Genomic DNA, 27942 nt, shown 5'->3' on the forward strand with positions numbered 1-27942 from the left:
ATTTATTAAATCAATCTCATGTATATGCTTGACAATATAGCAGATATAAAATACATTAAAGAGACTACACACTCCACTCTCTCCTATTCTTCCTCCTGTTATTAATATTCTTGGAAATATCATTTTACTCTCAACAGAGGTTTCTGCAATACCGCCTCAATATTCTGCTTAGACAGAATAAATTGTTAAATTGTTTAAGAAAGCCACTCTAATATCTTGACAATACACCACTTAAATCAGGCTCAGTCTCAAAAGAGAATAAATTCAACAGAACTCAATAAACTCTCATTACTTTTCAGCTGCAAGTGTTTTATGCAGAGCATTCTGTTTTAATCTGACTCAATCTGACTCAACCCAGTTTGTTGACTCATATGTTAGTGCAGCTCCAGCTAATTGACAAGTTACTGAAAAACAGGGGAGTTTGTATTTCAGATACCTAAAACTTAATGACAATGTTTCATCTGCACTCTGTGAGTTCACAAGAGCTGTTTATAGATACTTGTTAGTAGTGCAGACAGAAAACTGCAGCAGCCATCACAGTCTCGCTTACAGTGTAAACATCTTTGTAAATGCTGAAACACACTTTTTGTTGTTGGAGAAAGGCGAGATTTGATCAAATGATTATTGTATGGTGCTAAATAGATCTTTATACAGAAATTAGATGTTAAAAACGTGTTACTGAAGCCTTGCTCTGGATATGGCTGACATAATCACACCAACAACAAGTATCATAACATGAACTCCGTCAGGGACTGATTATTTAAAAATGCCACGATCGGGACGTCCCCAACACAATCTGTACGACTTTTATTATCCACATTTGCATATGTAGATTCTTCTGAATAAGTTTGCCCCTTCAGTTTCTCAACTATTGGTCCCCAGAGTTTAGTTTAAACTCTCAAGGCATTTACAATAGACGTACTTGTGCTATATTTAGCAGTATCAAATTCCATTAAGGTGTATGATAACTCTTACATCTCTCTTTGTTTTTAAATATAGAATAGAATAAAATAGATCCCAATTGGAAATTGCTTTTTTGATGACAAGCTACTCCACCCAAAGTGTTAAATATTAGTAAACACAAATGTAACCATGACATATAAAAGTTATAAAATATGTATACATAAGTGTGATATTGTAAGTAATTTATGTATGACTAGATACAAAAACATATAAATAAATAAATAAATAAAAAAAACAAGCATGCACATGGAAATATGCCAAGTTCTCAAGGTATTTAAGCACCACAATACCACTACCATGCTTAAATTCCTGGATTATTATTATTATTTTTTAAATGTCTTGTCAGCTGTTACCTAAACTTATTTTAGAAACTCTTTTTCTCTTGCCAATACACAAAATGCTTTCCCCAAAGTTCTTGGGGATAATTGGGAACTTTCTGGTGAATGTGAAACAGGCCTTTGTGTGCTACTGATCCACCTCACTAGTGGATGCCATTTCAGGCCAGTCTCTTTCTTAGTGGTGAATCATAAACTCTGACCTTAAAGCTGCAGCAGGTAACTTCTATAAAATTATGTTTGTTACATATTCATTAACATTGTCACAACATAGTGACTGTATGATATAAAACAAATAAAATTCAGCTCCTCTGCCTCCTCCCTGTGGTCCTACAGCCGTCTGCAGAAATTCAAAGCTCTTTCAAAAACAACCAATTAGACGCAGGAGGAGTGTCTTAGCGCTGTCAGTCAGCTCATGTCCATGCTGCTCAATGTGCTATTGGAGGAGAAACAACTTCATCATCTGCCATCATCCATAGCTATATTCATGCAGACTCCTCATGAATGCCTAGCAGAGAACAAGGGGGGCTGTGAGCAGCACATACACAAGAGCGATTGACATCACTAAGACACTTGGCTCTGACTATTTGTTTCAGCTGTGTATTGCTGGTAGAAGAAAGAGGAGATTGAGTTTTTCACGGCTTATCTGTCTCACATTATATTCACAGTACTTAGTGACAGTTTTAACAAAAATTTAATTTTAAAAAAATAAAAGTAACCCACTGCAGTTTTAGCTGACACAAGTGAGACTTCCATAGATTTAAATGTTCTGTTTTTTTTTGACATCCTGGATCAGTTTTTAATCCCCTCTTAAGAGTCGGTTTTTGTAAGCCGGCCACTCCTGAGACGCTTCACTGCTGCTCCATGTTTTCGTTGTGTGTTGGATAACACCTCTAAGCCGTAGTTTACTGTAGCCAGGAAGCCTTAGAAATGGTTCTGAAAGCGCTCTTGTTCTTGAATTTCTTTAGATTAGAGCGTGCTGGATCACTTTCTGAGATCTTTTAAGGTACTTTGAGCAGGATCTCTTTTGAGGGGATTTCCACAGGTCTGGCATTTTAGTATTCATTCAAGTAACTTTGTCTGATATATAACACATATTTGATTAACTGAGATATTTAAGCTGACAAAATAACAAAAGATAGAAGTAACCTATAAAGGAGATGCCAATGTCTAAAAAACTGTAAAGCTACTAAACATCTGGCGGCTTTAAGGTAGCCAAGTAAAAACTCTCATTTAAGACAAATCATCCAGTGGTAAAATAGAAGCATACCGACATATTGAAGAGAATAAATCACACATCTGGACTGAAATGGACTACCAGAATTTAGCTACAGGTGGACCTTAACAAAATATGTAAAAGAAAATAAAAAAAACAGCCATTTATTGTAAGTACCTAAAATTTTATTTGTGTAGCACCGTTCACCTTAAAATAAAACCACAAAGTGCTCCAAAAAACGTGTACGAACATAACATCGAATTAAATTAAAAGCCTGCCTGTACAAATAGGTTTTTTGCTGCATTTTAAAATAATAAATGGAATCTACATGACGTGACAGCAATGGGAGAGGATTCAACAATCGGGGTGCAACAGCTTGAAATGACCAATCCCGACGGGTTTTAATCCGAGAATGTGACGCTAACAAAAGACTCAAAAATCAGAACCGCATTTTAGAGGTTGCACTGATGAGAGTATCCTGTGAAACTAATGTGATTTCTGACTTCATGAATCTTTTCATCAGGTGAAGTGATCAATGTTTCAGATTTGTTGGGTTTTGCTTTAAGCATTAACATTTAAACAATTCTTAATCTCAACCAAACAGTTATTATTTGTTTCATTATTTAAACGTGTCTTTATGGCTCGATGAAAAATTATCCACCTTAGTGAATCAGTATCAGACTCAAAACATAGATCACATTCAAAATACCCATTGTTTATGTATACATTCTCACATGTAGCTTTATTATCAACACAGTCAAACTAGAGGCACTTAAAAATAAACTCTGTCATCACAGTTGCTTTCATCTGTTTTAAGCTCAGTTCTTGTCTTTCTCTTCACGTTTTCACTGCATTCCTTTAATCTGTGAACTTGTTTCTTTTTCCTGCTACATGACTTCACGAGTGTCATGGACTTTATTTTATTGCATCCCAGTTTACCATTAGGTAATTGTCTGCAGCACTCGTCTGGAGCGAGGAACAAACCTGACCACTTAGGTATCCCAGGAATCCACTGCATCATCACATTCTGCTCCGATAACGCTGGAACTGCCCGATTCCTATCGCTGTGGATGTTGCAGCTGTCTTCTTCTCTGTAAGTGTTTGCAGGGATGTTTTGGCGTGTGGGAGTGAGATGTGTTGTGTCCTCATACCATAATAGGCTTCCCTGTGTAAGTGTCCCATAATTCTAGTCTCGTGAGTATAAACAACTCTAAAAGGAAGTGAAAGAGGAGGAGGTTTTCACTCTAACTCATTCGGCTCGAGGTTTACACACAAAGTGGACCCTGATTCACCCTTGATGTCAGACGGCGAGGTTTCCGGAAGGAATTTTAGGCATCTCAGGAAACATCTTCCCTATTCCTGGTGGCTTAGTATTAGACTTATCTTGTTCAGATCTTGAGCCAAGAAACTCTCTTTCCTACACACAGCGGCCAGAACGCTCTGATAGCCAGATGAAAAAAGCCTAATTCACATTGTGACTGAGCAGCTGGGAATGCCTGGCCGTGCCGAGCCACGAGTGATGGATTCCATCGATGAGGTTGAGGCGGCACGCACTCCCGGCAAAACCACAGAGGTAACAGGATATGTACAGGATGTTGTGCAGGGCTGAGAGAAGGAAAGCGACTAATTTAACTCAAAGACGTGTTTTAGAGCTGAAAGCAAGATGGTCGCCCTCATGCATGTTTGGCATGTCCAAAGGGAGCGAAGCACATTGAAGGGGGCTTGAGCAACTGCCCCTTTTATCCTTGATGCCCCTAGTGCCCTTTTTGATTTTTTTTTTCTTTTTTCAAAAAAATTTTTTTTCAATTTTTTATTTTTTAAAATCTGCATGTCAGAAGGCCTGTTTGTGCCCCTCAGCAATAATATTTAGCTAAATATAATAATTTAGCAAAAATAAACTAGTCTGGCTGCCCTCAGTCTAATGACTCAGTTTCTCTGCCTCCATGTTGTTCAGACTCCGGTTCCATGGTGAGGAGGAGGGGAGCGGATCTGTGCCCCCTAACTATCAAATTATGAGCAAGAATATTTTTTTTATACACTGGTTTGTGAATAAAACATAGGTCTGATGTTAATGTTAGAAAAACTGTTTCTATTTATATTTTCGTAATTGTCCTTGCAATAGCGGGAAAAAAAACGCCTCACCCCCAAACACAGCAATGCTTCGGCTGCAGAGAAAACTTCTGACTTTAACTTCATCATTCTGCTAAAGGCCCGGTTCGCTACAGGCAGCCTAAGTCGGTCCCACTGACAGATATAAAGAATGTCTGTCTTTATATCAGACATCCTGATAAAAGACACGGTACTGCGACTGTCACCGTGAGTCGCAACGCACCTCAAAGCCCCAGTTCCACCCGGTACCACCTGGTACCCGGTACCACCTGCTGACTGTTTGCTCTGCTTCTCCTTAACGTTTCTACCAGGCGGTTTAAAGCTGCTGCTGCTGAGATCTGGGCTGGAGGTGAGCAGCTGTAAATATAAGTTATTGCAGAACCTCAAGTGTTAAAGGAAGATTTGGCCCAGAACATTTAGAGTTCACAAAATAAACATCAGAGAAAATATTGTAGCAATAATTAGAACTGCAGCATAAAGCCAAACATGCCACAATTAAATGAATCAAAATGTCCCCAAAGTATCGGCGGACTGGCAGAAGGGTTACCAGGGGATTCTAGGTAGATTTCATTGTCCCCACATGATGGGGGACAATGAAATCCAGTTAAATTCTTGATTAATATGGGTTGTTGCTATGTTGTTGTACGGTGTTTTAAGACCTTGTTCAATGTGCCCTTTCTTAACTTTGAGCCCCTGCCCCTCCAAAGGTCTCTGCACGACCCTGCCTGCTCGTACCAGCTGCACAAGCCTGTCGTGTAATTTTTCCACTGTGAGGGTAAAGTGAGGGTCTGCTCTCTGCCGTGTTTAAGCAACACAACATAAGCTGGTAAAAACACAATAAACGGCGCAGGCTTTCCTTCAATGCGGGTGGTGGGTCATCGCACAGCCAGAGGAGAAAGCATCAATGAAGCCTCAAGCACTTGTTGCTTATCAAAACCAAAACAATATAAACAGACTTTTAACACGCATGAGGACATGCTCAATTTTGTTCTGAGATTATTTCTTGTTAATTAAAATTATTAAGTGTTTTTTTTCACTCTGCTAATATTTGCTGTTCGAAGGACTCTGCTCTACCATCTTCAGTGCCAATGAAGAGAAAATCCTTTCAGAGCTGTTGATCCTTCAATCAACAACACTCGCTGTGGAAGATTTCAGAATATTCCAGGGAGAATTGAAGATGTTTGGGGAATTTATGGAAAGTAAATAATCGCATATTAAAACAAACAAACAAATGTTATTATTCTTTATTATGCCAGCAGTTTATGTCTGCCAGTAGCAATTCTGAAAGTGTTGTGACAACTGAGTTTCAGTGTTTAGACTAAGAGCCGTCTGAATATAATTTGAAAGATTTTACACTCATGTCTGATTTCCCGCTTGCCTGTTCACTCGATTTTGAGATCTCACCCTCCACAGTGAACGACGGGTGAGTGAGTGCTTTGGAGTGTGCAGCTCGTGGAGTACTGCGCCCATGAAAGACTCTTCTACTCCCACTCAGTGGGAAGAGAAGAGTGGGCTGCTGTGGAATTGAGAACCCTCTCCGCCCCTCGCAGCACTGGGTGAGAGCCACCGGGTCCTCGCTAAGTGCTGCCGGCCACTATTACAGTGAAAAGGACCCTCTCTCTGGGGTGTCCTTTCAAGTATGTGCTTAACGGGACACTGCTGAGAGCCTCGGCCAGCCAGCGTGATTGGATGTATGCGTGTGTGCTTGTGTGTCTGCGGCTGCATGTGTGGGCCTTTGCGTTTGCTTGTACAATGTGTTGCTGGGATGGTTTGTACCACTGAAACCAGATCAGGTATGTGTGACAGCCACTGCGTGAGCGTGCATTTATAGAGCGGCGAGTGTGTGCCTGGTTAAAGTATTAATAGAAGGCCGTGTGTTTGTACAAGACACTAATAGCTGCGAGGCTGATATTGCTGGATCAGTTTCCATCACACTGTGTGGCGTAGAAGCGCCTGATTCAGCAGGTGTCTCCCCGTGAAACGTCCTCGATGTTCTCTGGCTCCTTGAATAGAGCCGCAGTGTTCTGAGCAGGACTCGGCCTTGTGACGCGGCTTAGCTGCCAATCTAGCCAGCTATTAAATATGATCACGTATTACACAGTCAGATGGATAGAAAAGGCCCAAATGGGCAAGCAAGCAAATCCTTACCCAGCAGGTGTTTTAAGGTTTAAGGTAATCTTTGAATTTGATCATGTTTCTTCTGTCTGGAAGAAATGATAACATTTTGGAGTGGCCCTGTCAAAGTCCTGAATTGAATCTCATAGCGAATCTCTGGAGCGAAAGATTAGTTTGATGGCGAGGAGGCCTTCCAACCGTGAATACTTGAGGCTCATTATCAAAGAATAATTGTTAAAACATTTATTCCTCTTAAAAATGCTTATATATGGGCTAAGGCAATATATTTTCAAACTGTTAAAGTTTTGAAACTCACATTTGTGATTTCTTTGTAGGCTTAGACCAAATCTAGCCTGAGGACCAGACTGATAAAGCCCAAAAAACAAAAAAATCTCTTTTTTCCTTCTGGAAATGTAACCAAGGCTAACATTAAATGAAAAGATTTAAGAAAACGAGGAAATAGTGTAGCACTCATGTATATCCTCTCGTTTCTCATTATCAAAGAGTTATCATCAAAATATGCATAAAAGCTGGTTGGATTGCTATGATGTCTGATTATTTAAAGACTGTGAAAACACTTCAGATGCCTATTTTTATGAAAATGTAAATAAAACCTTTTTTTCCCCCCCTTAAAACGAAGTGCTCCTTTTTCATTTTTTTGCTGTCTTTGGAGAGATTACTACATTGTTTCTCATCAAAACTTCTTACTTGAAAGAAAGATAATTGAAATCTAAGTCTGTGAGGTGTATGAAATAGCTTGACCTTAACAATATTAACAATACATTTCTAAATCAAAATTATTACTATTTATTTTCTATTATTTTCTCAACTGACACTAAGATTTTTTTTGCCTTAAAAAATGAGAAAATGACAAAAATGCTATAAAATAAAGGCAAATGATGCGCTACCTGTAAAATATACCTGAATATACAAAGTATCATAAGTGATATGTCTGTTTTGATCACAGTATTTCAGTGTTGCACTGTTCTATTAAACACTAATTACTTTTTTTAAAGACTTTTTATCTCTGAGAAGGTCTGTGAAGCCATCTCGATCTCCATTCTCCCTCCACAGAGCAGAAGACACGTCAGTCGATACTCTAGGAGTTTGAGGAAAAAGAGGAAATATGAATATCAAAAATGATCCACTTGTGATTATAGGGTAAACATGTAACAAAACCAAAGTTGTCTTACATCTAAATAAAACAAATTCAATGTAAATGTAAGTAAAATGAGTAGAAAATTAATCAAACTTCACACAGTCCGTCGTTCATCATCAGTCTAACCCTCTGGGGCCTCGTGGTGAAGCTTTGCTCACGGACCTGTGAGAGCTCTCAGTGGGTATCATCTGCGCTGGTTTGGCAACGTTTACCCTTGAAACCTTTTGGATGGCAGCGATTCAGCCGCGGCTGAGCTGTTTTTGGAGTACAACTTAATGGAGAGGGAAAGGGGATCCTGGAGTAAGTAGACAAAGCTGATTAAGTGAGTCTTGGGTTTCTCAACTGGTAAACCGTGGCACAGTGAGGGGTTTGAATACCACAGAGGGTGTATGGAAGTATCCCTGCTGTTAATTTGGATGAAGGTTTTGCCAGATGGTGAACCAGTATACAAAACCTGGTGCGGTTAATCATCGGCATAAGTGGCATGTTAATTTGGGCCTTTCTGTGATTTATTTAACTGATACTTTTCCAGGGTGATAAAACAATCAGCTTCAGATGTTTTTAAAGACATGAATTGAGTGCGAGTTGCAAGGTGAGGCAGTAGGTAGCACTGTTGCCTGGCAGCAAGAAGGTCCAATGTTCAAATCCTGGCCTTTCTGGATGAAATTGGCAAGTTCTCCTCATGTCTGTGTGGGTTTTCTCTGGGTACTCCAACTTCTTCCTACAGTGCAAAAACATGAGAGTTGATTGAAACGTCCTTGTGAGTGAATTGAGTGCATAAGTTTAACTTTATGGTGTCCTGTCTTTTATCCGCACATGGCCAAGATTATGCATATTGGTATAAATATTAACATTCAAGTCCTAGTTAAATGAATCCATTTCAAAACTAGATTTGATGCTTTTATTTCTAATAGAAATAAAGATCTCAGCCATCTGACCCAAGCTGTTTCTCTCAGAGGAAAGAACATTTCTTCAAATGATCAGAACCATCACTAGCAACCATTACAGATCAATCTAATCATGGACTGGAAGATGCTGAATCGGCTAACTAGAAATGAATCCCCGCTTCAAAATTGCCGTCTTTACGAAAGAATCAAATTCACAGGTTTCATCATGTTGGGAGACCTTTTGGTGAAAGGTAAACTTAAGAGCCCATTGCCAACTTTCAAGCATGGTGGTGGAAGCATGATGCTGTGGGGCTGTTCTGCTGCCGTCTATACTGCTCTATTGAATCCAGCGGAAGGAAGAATTAAGATAGTGTCTATTTTCTACCTTTTTAACATCATCATCATCACCAGCAGCAGAGAAACATTAGGATCATTTCACCATCACTCCCAGTAAGAGTTTTTTTGCTGAAGAAGCAGCAGAAGGTTTACAGCTACAGTATTTTCACTTTTTTTTTAAATTCTGGCCTTTAATTAGGACTTTCTGTTTTGTGCCTTCCAATTCACAAGGCTTCAAATACTTTTTATCAGGCCTGTGTCTGAAAAAGGGAGACTTTGCACATGTTACGTCTTACACATGGAGCGATGTCTTTTTAACATGTGCAGGAATGCAGATCGGGGTTTCCCTACTGAAACAGAGAGGGCCTTCACAGAAAGGAAGATGAAATCATCTTGATGCCAGCACCTGTTGCTGAAAAGCATATTTATGTTGTTTAGCTTCAAAAGGCTTTCACAGATGGTGGCGTCTGAACTGAGACCTGTCAACAGGCAACATGTTTCTCTTTTCTTTCCCCAGGAGGATTCTGTATCTTTCATTTCCTAAAAGGATTTTCAGGTTTTGATTCATCAGCGCAAAGGAAAGTTGTTCAGTCATGAACTTCTAGACAATGTGGTCAGTCGCAGAGTTCTGCACTTCTTTCCATAGTATTTTAGGTTCTGTGTGGGGTCATCTGGTTTAATCTTTATCATGCTAAAGATTTTTGTATTAATCTTTATATATATAAAACGTAGGTAATTTGATTATTACACATTTTGTTCTTTTACCTTCTAAACTTGATCTCATAGGTGAATATTTTATATTTTATAAAATATTATTGTTACAGTTAAGCAACCCAGTCCTGCTTAATTTCCCCTTTGATTACAAGCTATTTTTAAATTTAATCTAAAACTGGTAGAGAATTGAGCTATCTATGGTGGATGCTGATTTCTGTCATATTTATAGGAATATTTAGGGGTCTTGTGTAGGGTCAACAGGTAATATGGTAAGATCAGGAGGTGTAAGATGCTATGAACTGATTAAGAGGGCCGCTGAGTTTGTTAGGTGGATCGTGTTGCCATGCGCCGCCGTGAAATGACAGGTGGTGTGATCCAGTTGGAGGCTCGTCCTCGCACGTGCTCTCACACACACACGCGCGTGCACCCCCCCCCCCCACATCTGGGTGTTACACAAGCCTGTAATTACAACTTCAGGAGGAGGCCGAGTGGAATCGTGCTCACTTGAATACAGTATGGCGGCGGCACACATACGTGCACACCCCCACTTCACTTTACACACCATCATGAGCTGGCAGTTGTTTCATTTTCCACCTCAGGTCAGGCTTAGTTCATGCAAAGCGAGTGTGTGTGTGGGCGTGGGTGTGTGTGTGTGTGCGCGTTGTAATCCTGCTCCAGTTTTATTTTTAAAGCGAGCTCAGACAAAGGCCTCTAGTCAAACCGCCCTGAGAACAGGACCTTGGGAACATGACCAGTGGCTGTTGCGTCATAGTGTGTGAGTGTGTTTATGTGTGTGAGACGGGGAACAAAAAAGGGGAGAATCTGAGTTTTCTCCTGTAAAGTAGTTGCTTGTTAAAGCTGCAAAGGAGCAAACAAGGAGAAAATGCTCCTAGAGATGGTCTGCCAGATGTGAAGGAGAGCGCACAGCTGCGGAAAAACACATCACAGCTTCTCCTGAAAGCTGGCAAAGTGGATGTTTAAATGTCAAAAGACGTCATAATTTGATGTCACAGGAAGGATTTTATTTGCTATAGGAGCGAGTCTCCTACATAATATGTGGAAGCAATGTTTGCCTGAGCAAAATAATAAAAAAAAAACAATAACCACACCCAGCAAGATGTTCCTTACACTAGGTAAGGGTTAGTGAGGGGTAGAGAAAATGGAAAGGTAAAGTTAAAGAATGAAGTCCAGACAGGTGGATAAAAGACTGTAAATGTAGAGTTTTTGATTAAATTACTAAATAACCGACTTAGGAGTCCATACAAATATAAAATTGGTATATAAAAACTAGCTGTTTATGAAACCTGAGCATGAAAACCACAAAGCCTGTTTCAAACTCCATGTTCTGGTTTAATTTGAAAACTTGACTGGCTCCAAATCATCCAGATTGCTGGTTTTGATGTAGACATTAGCACAATCCTAAAGAAAGAACAAACATGCAGGTGCATCTCAATAAATTATAATACAATCCAAGACTTAAAAAAAAATTCAGTAAGTGATTCAAAAGGTTTAACTCAGATACTAAATGCATAAGACAGAGGAAATAATAATGGTTTTCAGAAAATCTCCAAAGATTTGAATACAACATGAGAACAGTAAAAAAAAAACAAAAAAAAAAACATAATGCTAAAATATTGTGGCTGCTGATAGCCACTGGCTCACTCCATTAAGTAAGTAATCCACAAGAAGTCATTGTTAAAGTCTGTAGCTGTATACAAACAAATTAGTGGAAAGTTAAGTGGAGGGAAAAACTGCAATATGAGACAATGTGTAGGAAATAGGCATTGCTACAGCACAGAGAGAATTGTGAAGCAAAACCCATTCAGGAGTTTGGGGAGATTCACAAGGTGTGAACAACAGTCTGAGTTGATCCTTAGAGAATCTCCACAGGAGATCCAGGACTTTGGTTTCTGCTGTTTGCACTAGTTAGGACGCTTCTTAACCAAAAAAACGCTTTACCTGGACTGAGGAGTGTCATAAAGTGGTGTGGATGAGTGGTGAGGCAAAATGCTAGGAGACCCAGGTAAGAGAAATATGGTAGATTTAATGATGAAATAATGCTACACAAACAGTCCAAATCCCAGACAGCGTTGCTGAGCGGAAGATGAGGCTCAACACAGGTAGCAACAGAGAGCACGAATGGACTAGCCCGACAACAGATGTCAAATGAGATGAGGACCCGACAAGGACACAGACACACAGGTGACACTAAATACACAAGAGGTAATCAGGGAACAAGACACACCTGGGGACTAATCAAAGGGCGACAGGACAACACGGAGACACAGATACACAGGAAACTCAAAATAAACACACAGAAAAACACGGACCCTGACAAGGAGACTATTTAAATGCTCTTGTTTTCTTTGAACTAAGTTCTTAGTTTTCAATAGTTACCCAGAAAGGTCAAAATTAATAGTTATACTTGAACATTCAATATAAGGTTATCTGCATGTTGAATCTGAAAAATAAATAAGTTTCAATCTCGGAATTGAATTACTGAGATAAAATCACTGTTTGATGATATTCAGATTTACATGGATCTATAATAGTTGTTGAAGAATACTGAAACCATGTGATTGTTACCTTAAGTGTTCAATAATAAGTTTGGTTTTCTTTACGGTTACAGCTGCGTCAATTCATGCCTGAATGCAGTCTGGATTTGAATAATAAAAATCTGCTCATGGTACGAGTTTCTCTTGCAAATATACAATGGATATTTGTACTGAGGGATGAAAAAAAATTGGAGCTTTTAAATGGAAATTCTGATGAGAGAGGAAAGGAAAGAAGTAGGGAGAGGAGAGCTGAATTTGTAGGGCAAGAAAAAAGGAGCTGCAGGAGGAGACTGAGAGGAGAAGAAAGAAAAGACACAGGATCACTTCTTCTACATTTGTCTTTTCTCTTGATCTTTGGAAGCTTCCCAGACCTGGAGACACCGGAGTACCTGGGGAAGCCTGGCCTCACTTACATTACATCACACACACACACACACCCCCGCCTGCACCCGCACGCGAACCCCCACCCTCACACACACACACACACACACACCCCCACGCACGCAGAGCTAGAGTGTAATCTGTCCCATAGCACTTCTGCCAACCCCCGTCTTTCCTTTCTTTCTTCCTCCTTTTCTTCTCATCTTTTTTTTTTCCAGCGTTCATGACGCACTCAGGCATAATGAAACTGTTAAGAAAAGTCCGGTCTGGGGCTGAGACCCAGAGTGAGTGGGTGCGGAGGGAGGGGGGTGTAAAGTGACACTATGCCAAAGCACTATTTACAATGCGCCTCTTTAACACACAGCCTATTTATAGCTGCCAAATCTTTTCTCAGCGTCCGCCACACACTGTTGCAACGTCACAAGCTCAGGCATCAAATGGCACCGGTGGACTGGCTCGACGCCACGCTGCCGAAGAGAACACGCCTTATCCTCCAGCATGTTCCTCTGTGAGGCCCGGCCTCGCTGCGCTCCAACCGCCTTCAGCCCTCCACACTCTGCCATTCAGGATCAGGACATTCCCCTTTCCCCCATTCACTGAGTACGCTCAGCTTTTTTCCATTCCTGCTCTCTTATTGGTCCGTTCATCAGATGAAAGGGGAGAAGAGGGACTTAAGTTTCTGTCATGACTTGTTTTTTTGTTTGTTTGTTTTTAAAACGGGGCAGGAAGGCAGGAAGAGCAGGTGAGATAGACAGGTGATTTACTCCTGAAACCCTGTGTGCTGTTACATAAGAGCGACTCTTCAGTGGAGAAAAAGCTATAAACTAAAATTTTGGGGTCTTGTGCTCATTTTGTTGTCAGACTCTTTTTAAAAATGCAATAGTGGAAATTTTACAGCGCGACTGTTTCCTATGAGGTCACAAAAACAAACCATATGTGAGCAACAAAAAAATCGCATATGAAAGGACAACAGATTTATTTTTCTTATTATTATTATCATTATTATTTAAACGTAATCAATAGACTAGACCACGTGTCTCAAACCCAAGGCCTGAGGGCCAAATCTGGTCCGCCATAGCTTTTTATGTGGCCATCCAGACTCCATGGCGACATAAAATTGTTGTGTTTAAACATTTTATCAATCAAATCAGTGCAGTTTTTATCAATATACGGCATTGGAAAAAATTAAGAGACCACTTAAAAGGATCAGTTTCTCTGATTTTCCTTTTTATAAGTATATGTTTGAGTAAAATGAACGTTGTTCTTTTATTCTATAAACAAGTCCATATTCATTTAGAAACAACAGTACTAATGTTTTAACTCAGGAAGAGTTCAGACATCAGTATTTGTTGAAATAACCAGGAGGTTTTCAGTGGGGTTCAGAGCAGTGGAGTCTCTTAATGTTTTCCAGAGCTGTATTGCCAAATGACATCAATGAGAAAAGATGTTCTAACTCTGTTTCTAAAAAACATCTACCATCATCTTCTTTGTTTTGTTCACATTATGATGATGACAAAAAGCTGACTAGTAGCTCTCCGTGCTCAGCCTCTTGGCCATCTCTGATACACCCAGCAGCTGCAGGATCATCTAGATGTTTCTGTAGAAGACAGGAGTTGGACTTGTGCCAGTAGTCTGAAGTGAAAAGGAAAGGTGAGAGTACTGTGCCCTGTGGTGCTCCTGTGCTGCTGGCCACAGTCATAGATCCAAGTGGTTGTTGAGGCCTGACCCTGTGTCTTTTGGAGTTTCTGACTAAGAAAATCAGGCTGAATTGTGTTAAAACCTGACGTCAAATGAAAATGTGCTTAAGAGTTAAAAGGTTCAGGGGTTTTTTTTCTGCACACGTAAAAATGCTGCTGGCTGCCTTTTAGGTTTCTGAACCAGAAGACAGCTACAGTCTGTCTAAAGTAGTGCCTTCCCTATTTTTGCCCTGACCCAAATTTCACTTGCATAAGAAGTAATAAACCCATCTACGCAAATAATCACATTTATTAGCTGAAAAGACGCACACAAATGAAAAGGATTCTTTGAATTTTTCTGCACACCAATGAAGACACTTTGCCCAGAGACGTTCTTTCATATTGTGACCTCCTCCAAAACCTAACGTCTGATTCAGTTTGTGCCAGCTTGGGGGCAAAGCTCGGTGTCTGCTGATCAAAACATTGGCCATTACAAAATATATTATGTGCTTTGTGAGTGCTTTTTGTTCAAAAGACGTTTTCATGATCACCATTTTGTGATTTCCCTGCCCTCGCCTGCAGCACATTTCTTCACTGAAACTCTGGCTCTATTTTGATTTATTTTGACCTATTTTTATGTCAGACTTAGATGATGCAAAATAGATTACTAGATTACTTTATTTGGGTGGATTCTCTGCACTTTTGAAGGAAAGTGAAAATGAATTGTAGACCATAGGTTCAGCTTGAAAATGGCTTCAAAGTTATTTTAATCTTGGGGGGATTTTAGCCCAAACTACATATATTTTCTACCCATCTAGTTAGCCATTGTGTATCAGTTTATTTTATTTCAGGTGTGGACAAAGTCGGGTACATTCAAAATAGTAAAAGTATGACAGTTAATTATTAAATTGTACATTTTAGGAGAGCATGCAATCAATATTATCAAGTTTTTTAATGAGGATTTTTTTTTAGCTGCAGAATATGTCAAATTGTAGCATTTCAGTACCAGTATCTGCAATATCACTATCCCAAATGACTGTTTGGATGCAATATTTGGTGGGATATCATATTTCAGTGCATGTCAGTAATATATCTGGCATGTTGGATGGACTTTCTCTGCCCTTCATAGTTAAGCTTCAGGACTTAAAGAGTAAAGAGGATTGGTGCTATAAAAATAAAAGTAGCTGAAATGAGGACATGAAGGGGAAACAGTAAGGAAAAACTGCAGTAAGGAAATCCCAATAATCAGCAATAGTAACCCAATGACATGTTGCACAGTCCTGGTCACCACTGCTTTCCTTCAGGATCTTGGCTTTTATGATCTAAATCAATAGTGTCGAATGGTGTGCTTGTCATAAAGATTGTGAACACACCTCACTTGAAAATATTCTGGTCTATGAAACATTTTTCTACTCCAAAATTGCTTAGAGAAATGTAATAATCATTGCAACTTGTAAGGTATTAGGTATTGGCTTACCAGGAATCTGCAAAATATAGCCAAGCAGGTCAAGAAATTATTTTCATAAAAAAGGTTTTGGAAGGGTTAAGCAGGGATCAGCTGTAAATCCCATGCAGAATCATTAAATCATATAATAAACTTATTTAACATAAGTGTTTCTAGTTGTTTGATTGCTATGATGGTAAATGAGGAGACACCACTGATCAAGAGAAAGGGTTTGAATAATTCTAGATATTATCTATCAAAACATAATGATTTGTACAGAAAATGCTGACAGATGATATAATTATTACCTACGAATTAAAATTCTACATGTGAATGACCAGGACTGAACATCCTGTATGAAATTTTATTTCATAGCTTTTAGGCGTTATGTTTTTGGTGCCATCATTCCCTGCAGAGCGTGACGACAAGCGAGGGGCCGTTAAACCATAATACAGGCTTGCGTTGCATGTGTGGTTGGCTGCTGCTCTGAACCCTGAACTGGTGGCTGTTTCTCGGGCTCGACGACTCTCACCAGACGCAACCTGAGTGTTGGTGTCGTACGCGCCGCTGGTGTAAGTTTGCTTGTATGTTTACTCAACAGGGTGTTAACGTCAGTCAAGTAAATTAATGTTTATCCTCACACGTGTCAGGAAAGAAGCAAGCCAGTGTACCTACACCACTTTGCTTTTGCCACCATCTCCGAATGTCCGCAAACACACAGATAGTTAATGTGTTTGTTATGCCCCTGTGAGTGAACATATATACTAGCTGGCCAGCACAACCACAGCACAGGGTTTTGGTAGTTTTCCATGCGTGTGGTGCAGGCCAGAGGGGGCGTACAGTTGCTCACTTGCTTTGGCTTTCCATTGTAATATCTATGGTGGGCGGTGTGAGAGCGTCACCACTGCTTCCTGTGCGCAATGCTTTGCACGGTCAATCACACAGACTCAAGAAGATTTTACTGACTGTGAACAACAAAAAAAAGAAGAGAGCTTCATCACAATACATCCGCTAATAACATGCTGCCCTCTGGGTCGTCCCTTCTCTGTTCCTCGCCGAAGCCTTTTGGGAGGAGGCTTGTGGCCTTTTTCTCAGCTCTCCCCCGGGACTCTGGTCCAGCGGCCCCAGCATTCCCAAACCTCAGCCTGACTTCACTGCCCAGGGCCTGCACACTGACATCATCATCATCCAGACGTCCACGCACAGGAAACTCAGATCAGCGCACACGCTCCAGAGAGGGGACGTCACAGCTCGAGACAAGCCACACACAGACACGCTGATGCCACTCTGCAGAAGATAAAGTTCCCATGACTTCTGGGCTGCGCAATCACTATGGATTTCACTTGGAATCCATAGTGAAAAAAATGCATCTGTGAACATTTATCAGGATAACCGGTCGGCCGAGTCCAATGCTAGCAGTTCAAAAACTGCAAAATAATAACCAAGGGAATACTGTGCTGTAGAAGCAGGAAAAACTACAGAGCTCAGTTTATCACCACCAGAATGGACTTCATACTGGTTTTGAGAACAAATTCATATTAAATACTGTATGGGGCTGTTAGCGTTTGGTGGAAATTATTCTTTGTCTCACGGAGTCTTTCATTCTCTGCATTAAATGCAAAGTGCTTCTCGGTCTCTGAAGAAAGAAGCATCATGTAAAGCACACATAGCATATCAGAAAATGTGTTGAACTGAAAAGTCAATGTACCACATGGATAAATGTCATCCAGCATTTATTTACTGTGCGTTCTGCAATATGTTTGGCATATTGTAGCACGTTGAATCATACTTGGCAAAAATCCTTGTAAACACCAAATAGTTTTTATTATGATGTATAAAACCTCAGGACTCAAAGAGGATGAATTTCCTTCCTGTCTTTTTAGTAAGTTGTGACTGAACTTGATGTGATTTCTGACTGTATTGATACTGTAATGATGGGCTGAACGATATCAGGCCTGATTGCAGGAAATGTTGAATGAGTGACTGAGGGAAAAAACAAGACCCAAAGTTCAGTCTTGCTTGGTCATCCTTCAAAGTGTGAGACTTACTCACCTCTGCAATCTTACATTATATCACCTAGATCCTCTCACTGTTTCTCACTACTACATTTCCCTTCCAATGTTTTGCCTCCGGCCTTGAAGCCCTGCTAGTCAAGGTGTTGGAGGCAGTGTTGTATAAAGTACTGAAATCTCAGAGTCAAGTAAAAGTACAAGTACCTCTCCAAAATATGACTTTGGTAAAAGTCGAAGTCACTGACTGAAATGTTACTTGAGTTAAAGTCTTAAAGTATCTGAAACCTATTGTACTTAAGTATGGAAATTACTGTAAAAATGGATGTACTCAAGTAATGTAATGAAAAGTACAAGTAAAAAGTAAAACAAAGCAACTGCAGTTTGAATGACATTTTTTATATTTTGGTAAACTTGTCAAATACACTTAAAATAATGTACCCAACCAAGTGCAGGCAAAATTAAACCTGCTAATAGATATACCTGCAGGCATCATTTAGTTAAGAAAATTAGGTGCTTTAACTATAGCACAAGGTTAACTTAACCTGCTTTACAACTGAGCCAGCTTCTTAGTATACCCTCCAGGACAGAAAATACAAAGTTTTTGTAAGCCTTAAGTTTTCCCTTCAAGTAAGGTCAGTGCTGAAAATGAGAAAAATAAATAGTACAGAAAATGCGGCCAACATGAAGAAAAAGATCTGTTACGATTACTCTACTTCACAAATCAGTGAATCAGTCAATGCTACAGTCAGTAGGTGGTGCACACAACTGGTCATTATGCAAAAGACAAAAAGAATTGGGAGGGAAATGCAGCTTATTGGCATCTGTAAACCTGGTTTTGAACTTGCATGCCTTTCCTATATTCGTTAAATTTAGTCTAAATTGCTATCGCTATGGCTTCTGCCCCCCCTTGAACAGAGGAGTCTAGGTAGCCTGCTACAGTCAACATTAGGGCTCAGCTAAATACACCACGTGTGGAACTGAAACAATGCCAAACAAAGTTCATTTATGCTCAACGTTTCACAATACAGTAGTGTCTAGTGACCAAGCTATAGTTACTGAAACAGGAGGATTATAACCATTTCATAAGAAGTTACCTCGATGTGTTTCTTCAAGTTGGACGGGGAGTTTTTGTAAGATAGAATTTCCATGTGACTGCTACTGATTGCGAGACTTGCTTTGTGTTTAATGGGAGAAGCGAAACAGGTGTATCCTAATTAAAAGTAAAGAAATCAAGAAATGGCAAAAAATGTGGAATGAAGATAAGAAAGGAAGAAGATTATATGAAGTACAAAAGTCAGTTCAAATTCGAAGCATTAATGAAAGAAACAGATGAGAAGAAATAATAATTAGTAGATTAAGAGTAGGTCATACCTACTTAAATGACATGCTTTATACAATAGGGAGGAAAAATAATGATAAATGTGAGAGATGTGGAGAGAAAGAAAATGTAGAACACATATTGATGAAATGTAAGTCAAATGAACTCGAAAGGGAAGAATTAAAGAGAATAGTTAGAAATATGGGGCATGAATGGAATCTTAAAGGTATATTAGGAAATGAAGGAAACATAACAGATATTCACAAATTAAGGAAAGCATTGTTTATTTATCTTAAGAATACAAAATTAAAAAGTAGAATTTAATAGATGTGAAGTAATGCTTCTACACACTCATGTACAGTAGGTGGCGGTATGCACCTTAAAGTTGCTTGTGATCCGCCATAATAGAAAAGAAGAAGAAGAAGAAGTATCCTATTGGTGGTGATGAACAAGCCCAGGCAAGCAGGCTACGGACTTTGTTCGGTAGCCTGCTTGCTACTTGCTAATCAGTAGGTGGGATCAAAACACTTTGTTTCTCTCTCTCGCTTTTTTGTAACGAGTAACTAAACCACACATTGAAAATGTATCGGAGTAAAAGTACGCAATTAAGTTCGGAAATATAGTGAAGTAAAAGTGAAAGTCATCAAAAATTTTCATACTCCAGGAAAGTATGAAGTACTCCAAAATATACTTAAGTAAAGTAGTGAAGTATTTTTACTTCGTTACTATACAACACTGGTTGGAGGCACCTCTGTCTCTCACTGGCTGCCATCCCTCGAGGTGAACACTCTCCCTTTTCATGTTCACGATCTTCACGAGTCAAACTCAACAGAGAACAGGGAGGGGAAAATAATCTGCAGAGGGAAAATGTTGGATAAAGAGACGGAGAGGAAGAATCAAAATAGGGTTGGTAGGGTGAATGATATCAGGCCTGATTGAATCCCAGCATTGATCTCATGAATAATAGAGCTTCAGTCGCCATATGATTATATTAGACATGACATCCAAAGACAAGCTATGATTTCAAGCTGTGCACAATCACAAGCGGATACGCTCTCACATGTGTGCATCTCCGTATATAACCCGGTAAACCCGACTAACCCAATCTAAGATGTCTCACTGAGGGATGTCAAAGTTAAGCATGAACAGTGGAAACCACTGGACTTTAAAAAAGTCCAGAGGATGAAGGCGGTTGGAGCAAAGTTTCTCAATTCAGACACATTGTGGTTGATATCTGTTGATAAACAATCTACAGTATTTTATGATGGTTGTACAGCCATTTCTTCCTTTGCTTTATCAAAACTGGATCGTTGTGGCTTCGCTTTCATGCAGTGGTGAATGCAGCAGATCCAGAACCAGTTCTGGATCCAGTAGATTATCATACTGAAACATGTGAGAAAGCTCAATATTTCTATATCTAGAAGATCAGGGTTTGAATTTCAGCATGAGGAGGTGGAGGTGATCTTGTGAAATGTCGAGTCCTCTCGCGTCATTGAAGTATTTGTGTTAATTTTCTAGGCCCTCCAGCTCAGAACAGTACGTTCTATACTGGGACTGCGTCATTACTGGGCATGCTACTTGTTTCCTTCTTTAATATCTTTTTTCTATTCAAGGATCAACTCAACATTTGTGGATACAATTTTAAATCTATGAGTTCCCCAACTGATCAGATAGTTGTTATCTAAGTTAATCAGGCAATGAGAGACACAATCAGCTGATTATTGATGAATAAATAGTTATACAGCCACATTCTGTCGATTACTGATTGAGAATTTACTTGTTCATCCCGAAACAATTGCTTTCCTTTTGTATGTACTGTAGTGTTGGAAATGTTTTTTAATTACCTTTTAATTAAGTGAGTTTAGTTGCAATATGCACCGTTACACTAAATGACACTAAATCCTTTACATTAATTCTTTCAGCGTTTTATTGGAAACTTTGTAAAAGTTATTGCTTAGTTTCTGTAGCAAAAAGTTAAATCAAAGTTGTTTCTTTTTTGAATAAAAATTGCTTACACACAACAGATTCATCAATATGAAAGAGCTTCATGAAATAATAAGAGGTTGTCTGCTAAACAAAGAAAGCTCCAGTGTTTTATTGTATTTTGCAGTTTATCAATAATATATAAAGTAATGGTTAAAGTCCGATGCTCTTGCCAACTTACACACACACGCATATGTTTCTTCTGCCATGTTTATTCGTGTTTACAGCCTGTCCCTTCTCATCAGCCATTCAGCGTGTCAAATCTATGTGAGGACAATGTGCAAGTCGGCTGTTTTTCTCCCCTAGTCAATTGTATCTTTGTGCTGCTTTCACCTGTTCTTCCTTTCATCCATGTATGCATGCAATCAGCTGATGAGAATTGGGACAAACAGGAGCACAGAGCAGGTGAACCGGGGGAGCAGGAAAGAGGAAAAATGTCCACAACATGGACTCTTTGTCAAATTTCATTCAGACCTTCTAGGGCAGGATACTGCACTTCTTGTTGGAAGTTTCCATGCACTCAACATTGGCATGAATGTCAAAATTGAAATTAGGATTTGTACTAAAAACAACAAAAACACAGTCACAAGTCTTTTTACAAGTTTTAATAATCTTGTTTTATAATTTACGCTGGATCATTATTGTATCTACAGCTTCAGGTTTTATGGGCAACTGCCCAGGATGGCATTAGAAAAGTTTTGAATAGATGAGAGCCCCTTGGAAATGGGCCCTCCTCTATAAAAAAAACATATTAGTGAGCTGTGCCCTGAACACATTTTCTATTGTTTTTATGAATTTACAGTCAATTCCCTCTGCTTGCTGCTAAGAATGACAAAGTTGAGATTTGTGCAGAACTGCATTGCATTTTATTTTCATGTCAAATCTGAGAGGATTTTCTGCAGTTCAGTTTCACAGAAATTCACAGCACTGTCATCTCAATATGCTACACAATAAATAATAATTGGATCAGAAATATATTGCTATAGCTATTATTGGCAATGCAGAAGAAAGAAATCAGCTTCTTTTCCATGTGATATTTTAGCAGCTAGTTAGTTGCATGTTTCTAATATAGAAGTTTTTATTCTTCCTTCTAGAGCTTAAGGGATATCAAAACACATCCAGGCCTGCAGCTTTTGTTAGTTAAAGGGAATACTGTATAATCCAAAGCACCAGAGAAAGCAGCAAAAACTGGGTAAACAGACTAATATATATATATTTTTCCCTGTGACAGAAGATCCCAACAAACCCACACCTCACCCTGAAGCTGCCTGAAGATTATGGATTGAGGAAGGGGCCATTATCCATTCATTCTGACATGCCTGGGCTCAAATCAAATGTCTGCAAGCCCTGAAGTGGTTATCCTGATGACTGCCGGAGCATTAAGAGGGAACTCCCTACTGGGAGACGCAGCAGGTAGGCAGCCGTGAGAGAATGATCAGATAATTATGACAGCTTTAATGTGTAACAGAATTTATTCATACAGGTCAAAAGACCATGGTGGAATAACAAACCCACACAATAAAAGCATGGCGTTAGTAGTTTATGCAATCTACTGTGTTGTTCAGGGCAGCTGCAGCCTGCTGGCTCCCAGTGACACAATAAATGTAAGTTCTGAAGTTTGCTGACATAGTTTGTGGGAAAGTTATGAATAAAATTATAGTTTCTTAAGTGGTTCGTGCCAATACAATTTGTCATCCTTGTGGATTAGCGGCCTACGGGCCCATTAAAACGGCAGGAAGGCTTGTAGGACGCAAACAGTTATGAAATCATGAGATTCACCCACAAATAAAAATGTTGGTCATGGTCAAGATCAAACTGCTGGGGGTGAGCAGGATACGAAAAACAGATTCAGTCGATGGACCCACAACTGAAACATTTACAGAAGTCATCATGCAGACTCAAACCATACACATGCAGTAACATGCTTTGACAGATGTGACTGAATGAAAGAAATCATTCTTTAAAGTGTGTGTAGGAAATTATTTAGCTGTAATATGCAAATCAAAAATCTAGCAGCAGCCGCTGAGGAGGAAAAGGTCATCAAGCAGATCATGAGGCTTTTAGGCTGAGCTAAAATGTATTGGTTCAGCAGTTAGACAGAGACAATGATGTCTGATGACTGAAATAGTCATTTATGTACCCAGATGTATTGCTTTAAAATGTTGCAGAAGCAGGTGGCAAAAGTTGTCTTTTTTTTTCCCAACAACATCTTACACATTGTTTGTAAATCACCTAAAGCACCAAGGACCGTCTCTAGGCAGAGAAGCTTTTTTGGGTCAATAAACCCAAAGTTTTCCAACTTCTGCAAATGAATATTATTAATATAAAATAAGGTTTTTGAGAGGTAATAAAATGTGATTTTGATTAATTATAAAAAATATTTTAATTTTTTTTTAAATGAAGTACAATGCGCAAAACCCTGTCTTATTAAGTTATATAAGAATTCAGAGGATTAAACTTATAGTTTGTTGAACTCTTTGATTCAATTTCTGGATTCAGACTTTGAAGAAATTTCTCACTTTTTCCACTCTGCCCAGTGAAATTCTTCCAACCAGTCAGATTGCGAGGACCACTCAACACAGCTCTTTAAATGAACCCACAGTTTTTCTGATGAATTTTGCTCTGGACTTTGGCTTCCAAGACTTTATTTTTTCTCTCATGGAATCACTGTTGTTAATCGTTTAGATGTATATTTGGACACCCCTCTTCATCTTTACATTTTCCTTGGACAACTGAAGGTTTTCGGACGTTTGTAGAATTGTTTGCATTTTCATTGACTTCATGCAGCCACTCTCATCTTTGCTCAGAAGATTTTCCTGCAAGCACAAGCCACTAAAAAACACAGCCTGCAGCCGACAAGCCTGCTTGTGTGAACCCAGAGACAGATGCAGTATAAATGCCATGCATCTTTAGTATGCACACAAGCTTCACATTTGGAAGTGTGCCATATATAGATAGGCCTGCTACAAATCCTGGCTCAGATACAAAGTGTTTTACTGCAGTAGCAATAAAGATAAACATCGTTTTTAGTTTCTTACCCTGAGGGGAATTGACAAAGTTTGAATAAAACAGGATTTTTATGCACACAACCTTTATTATTATTATTAGCTTTATTTATTATTATTATTATTATTATTATTATTATTATTATTATTATTATACAAGAGCCAGGTGATCCCTGGATACACTGTCTCTCTTACTCCCCCCCTCGACTCACCTCTCTCCTCATTCTCTGGCCTGCTGCGCTGCACAAGGAGTGGAAAATCGACTAAAAATACCCCACTCATAAACAACTCACAGACACACTCACACCCAGGCCAGGGATCTTTAATATTAGAAAGTACAAGGCTGACACCAGAGATGCTCCACTTGGTGGGTTTGTCCTCTCCCTAAATTAGTCCAGTGACCACGCTGTCCCCAGTGGTCCAACATGATGGGTGAGAGGGGCCAGGTCTGTAAGGAGGGCCGGACACATGCTCATTACATCACGGCCCAGCTGGCGTAGCCCGCATTCCTGCGGTGGTCACACGGGGCATCACCAGGCCTGACGCGGCCTGATAGGAGAGAAAGTGTGTGAAATGGCAGCAGGGATCAGTTTGTATTGAGACTGGGGATTCACCTCATTGTAACCCCCCCCCCCCCCCAAAAAAAACTCTGTTTACACAAAACAACTTAAAGGAACTCAGTTTGATAGACTACAGCTTTGCAAATAACGTATTACTCATGTAATTAAACAGTTGGTTTCTGTCTTCTTTTCACAAAGATACACATTTCCTCCTCTGCTCCGTTAAAGTTTTCTCCAGCTCTCATCTGCGTGTTCGCCTGAGCCTCCACATTGTTCCATCCTGTTAAAGTCCTTTCATGCATCACAACAGACCTGTTAATTTTCTTCTGGTTTTCTCCCACCGTCGACTGTCTCTGCTTGTTTCCATCTTCCTGCCGTTATTCATAACTCTCTCCAAACGACTCAGGTGCCGTGTCTCTCTTTCTTTCTTTTCTACCTCTTCTTCCTTTGAAGTGTCTGTATAATTGACTCCTTTTTCCTTCATGCTTTTAACTTTGGCAGTTGAGGCTTTATCATAAAGTAATCTCAGCTTCACTTTTCAATTTTTCTTGTCTTGCTATTTTTAGACAATCTATTCTTCACTTTTACGTTATTTCTATGCATCTTTCCCTGCCTTTTTTCACATTTTGTCACACTACAACCACAAAACTTCAATGCACTATATTGAGATTTTATGTCATAGACCCACATAATGTTGAGAAGAAGAGAGAAAATGCTAGTTTTTTGGGGGATGGCTTCATAACTCTGACACTCCTAAATAAAATCCAGTGGAACCAGTTCCTCATATGGATCTAATAAGTAAGTAGAGTCCAAGCAAAAAGCGTTAAGAGCTTTTCTTCTTCTTCTGGATGCACAGAGTCTTGCAAAGGATAAACTCAAGGAGATGAATACAAGAGGATGATACATTTTTCAGAGTTTTGTTTGTAAGAATGTATTATTTTTGAAAACCATTTGCTGTCCACTTGTCAGTTCAGAACTAAGTTGTGTTGCTCTTTCATATAGAATCCATAAAAAATTTATTTCAGCCTGTAGCAGGACAAAATGTGAAAAAGGTCAAAGAAGATGAAGACAGTGAACTGTAAACATTCACATCTGAACATAAACACATAATGACACTTAATAAATGCACCATAATGTCTCATAAGGTAATTAAACATTTTCCCTCAAAGAAATCAAAAGGCGTGTTTAAATGTTTATATTTATACATATAAGTGGGTTGCCCCCTCTGTGTTTCGGGTCAATCTCTACTTCTAGAGATGTTTTAGTGTCTTGGCATCTTGTTCATGAGTGATGATGGAACAGGAGATGGACAGAAGAACTGGGGCTTCCTCTGCAGTAACACGTCCGCTGCTCTGGTCAGTGGTGGTGAAGAACGAGTCGAGCCAAGTGCAAAGCTCTTGATTTACCTATGCGTCATCCAGGGGGAGCTCAGATTAAGAGCCACTGCGTCACCGCATCAAGAAGAGTCAGTTGAGGTGGTTCAGGCCTCTGGTCAGAATGTCTTCTGGGGAAATCCCTTTAGAGGTTTTCCCACTGGGAGAAGAGCCCAGGAAGACGCAGAATCCACAGACGGGACTATGAGTCCCAGAGAACGCCTTGGGCTTCCCCAGAGTGAGCTGGAGGATGGATCTGCTGCCTCCACAGCCAGATTTCATATGTAGGTGGAAGACATTGAAAAGATGGATGGATATTTCCATGTATTCTTTCTCTGTATAACTATTTTCTTTAAATCCATGTGGCATTTTTATTTAGCAGCGAGTCAGGGTATACTGCTACACCTGCAGACCTTTAGGCTTATAAACAACATAACTGTAATCTTCTATGTGGATGTTTAATGTTTGTTAAAATGCATGTGTGTGAAGTTGTGAAAATGACTGATTACAATCACTGGCAACAGCTGGAAATTGCTTTTAAAATTGGTGCTAGAAATGTTTGTACCCTCAAATGAAACAGGGACTGTTGGGTCGCGGTTTAGCTATTTTACTCTTGGGAAAATTAAATAAACTTTAACATCATTCAATTGAAAAATGATTTTAGTTTCTTCCATATTGCGTACACCGAGGAGAAGGGGAGCAAATTTAACTTTGGTGATGAGTCTGGGAGAGGAGTTTCTGAATGGAGCAGACTCACGTCGACGCTGACTATTTCTGTCCGACAGAGCAGAGAATCCTCGTCCGGAACGGTCAGGAAGCGTCCGGCGAGCACACGCTGTACACACATTCACAAATTCTCACTTGGCTGTGACCCACATGCAGTTCATATGACAGCAGCCATGTGGCCCGGATTGCAGAATATGGACTCAGATTACTTTACAGTGAGCAAGTTCTCGCCTCTCAGCAGATCAGAATAAGCTGCTGATGGCTGAGAGGTGACACTCGCAGGATAACAGTTCACTGCCAGGCTGCGGGTCTTGTGATCGCAGCAGCTGGACATATTCGATACATATGTAATTTGTAAGAATGGTTCTAATTAATAATAGTCTGTTTGTGTGTTGTTGGTGGAAGCTGTAGCTTGGAGACAGCAGACAGAAAAGGACAAAAACATAATCTCATTTCTCTCTTTTTCTCACATCAAATCAGACCTGAGTGAAGTTGGCCCAGCCCACGTTCTTCAAAATCAGACAAAAATGGTGTCAAACGTTTGTGCTGGTTTGTGAAGCAAAAATGTTCGTTTGTGCCGCTATCATTTTAAAAATATTAAGAAATGTTTCCACAGGTCACGAGAGGTCAACCAGCCATCCCCACCTTCTTCAAATCAGACAACATTGGTGTCAATCATCTCGACTGCGTTTGTGCTGGTTTGTGTAGCAATTTTTTTTCTTTGTGCTGCTTTGGCTTTGAAGATATTAATGGAGTTTTAGAGGTAATTTTGATTTTGTAAAAGTGGGGTTGGGCTGGTTGACCTTTTGACCTTTAAACTTTTTAACTTTTTCTTCAAAGCCAAAGCAGCAAAAAACAAATATTTTTGCTGCACAAACCAGCACAAATGTAGTCCAGTTGACTGACACCAATGTTGTCTGATTTGCATAAGGTGGGCGGGACTGATTGACCTTTCATTACCTCTGGAAACATTTTTTAATAGCTCTAAAATGATAGCGGCACCAGTGAAAGCTTTTGCTGCGCAATCCAGCACAAATGTATCACCAACGTTTGACATAATGTTTGTCTGATTTGA

At 39.6% G+C, this 27942-nt stretch overlaps 1 long non-coding RNA gene across 3 annotated transcripts in view; it reads left to right on the forward strand.

Annotated features, from left to right (window-relative positions):
* Positions 1-27942, forward strand: part of LOC114141942 (uncharacterized) — a 76092-nt gene that overhangs the window by 44404 nt on the left and 3746 nt on the right. For 2 of the 3 annotated variants that reach the window (XR_003594928.1, XR_003594926.1), the window contains exons 3-4: positions 3449-3607; positions 22435-22616. This is a non-coding gene — a long non-coding RNA (uncharacterized LOC114141942). The remainder of the gene's footprint in view (positions 1-3448; positions 3608-22434; positions 22617-27942) is intronic. The other variant, XR_003594927.1, reaches the window with a different exon arrangement.

Source organism: Xiphophorus couchianus, chromosome 3 (assembly GCF_001444195.1).
Source record: "Xiphophorus couchianus chromosome 3, X_couchianus-1.0, whole genome shotgun sequence".
NCBI lineage: Eukaryota > Metazoa > Chordata > Actinopteri > Cyprinodontiformes > Poeciliidae > Xiphophorus > Xiphophorus couchianus.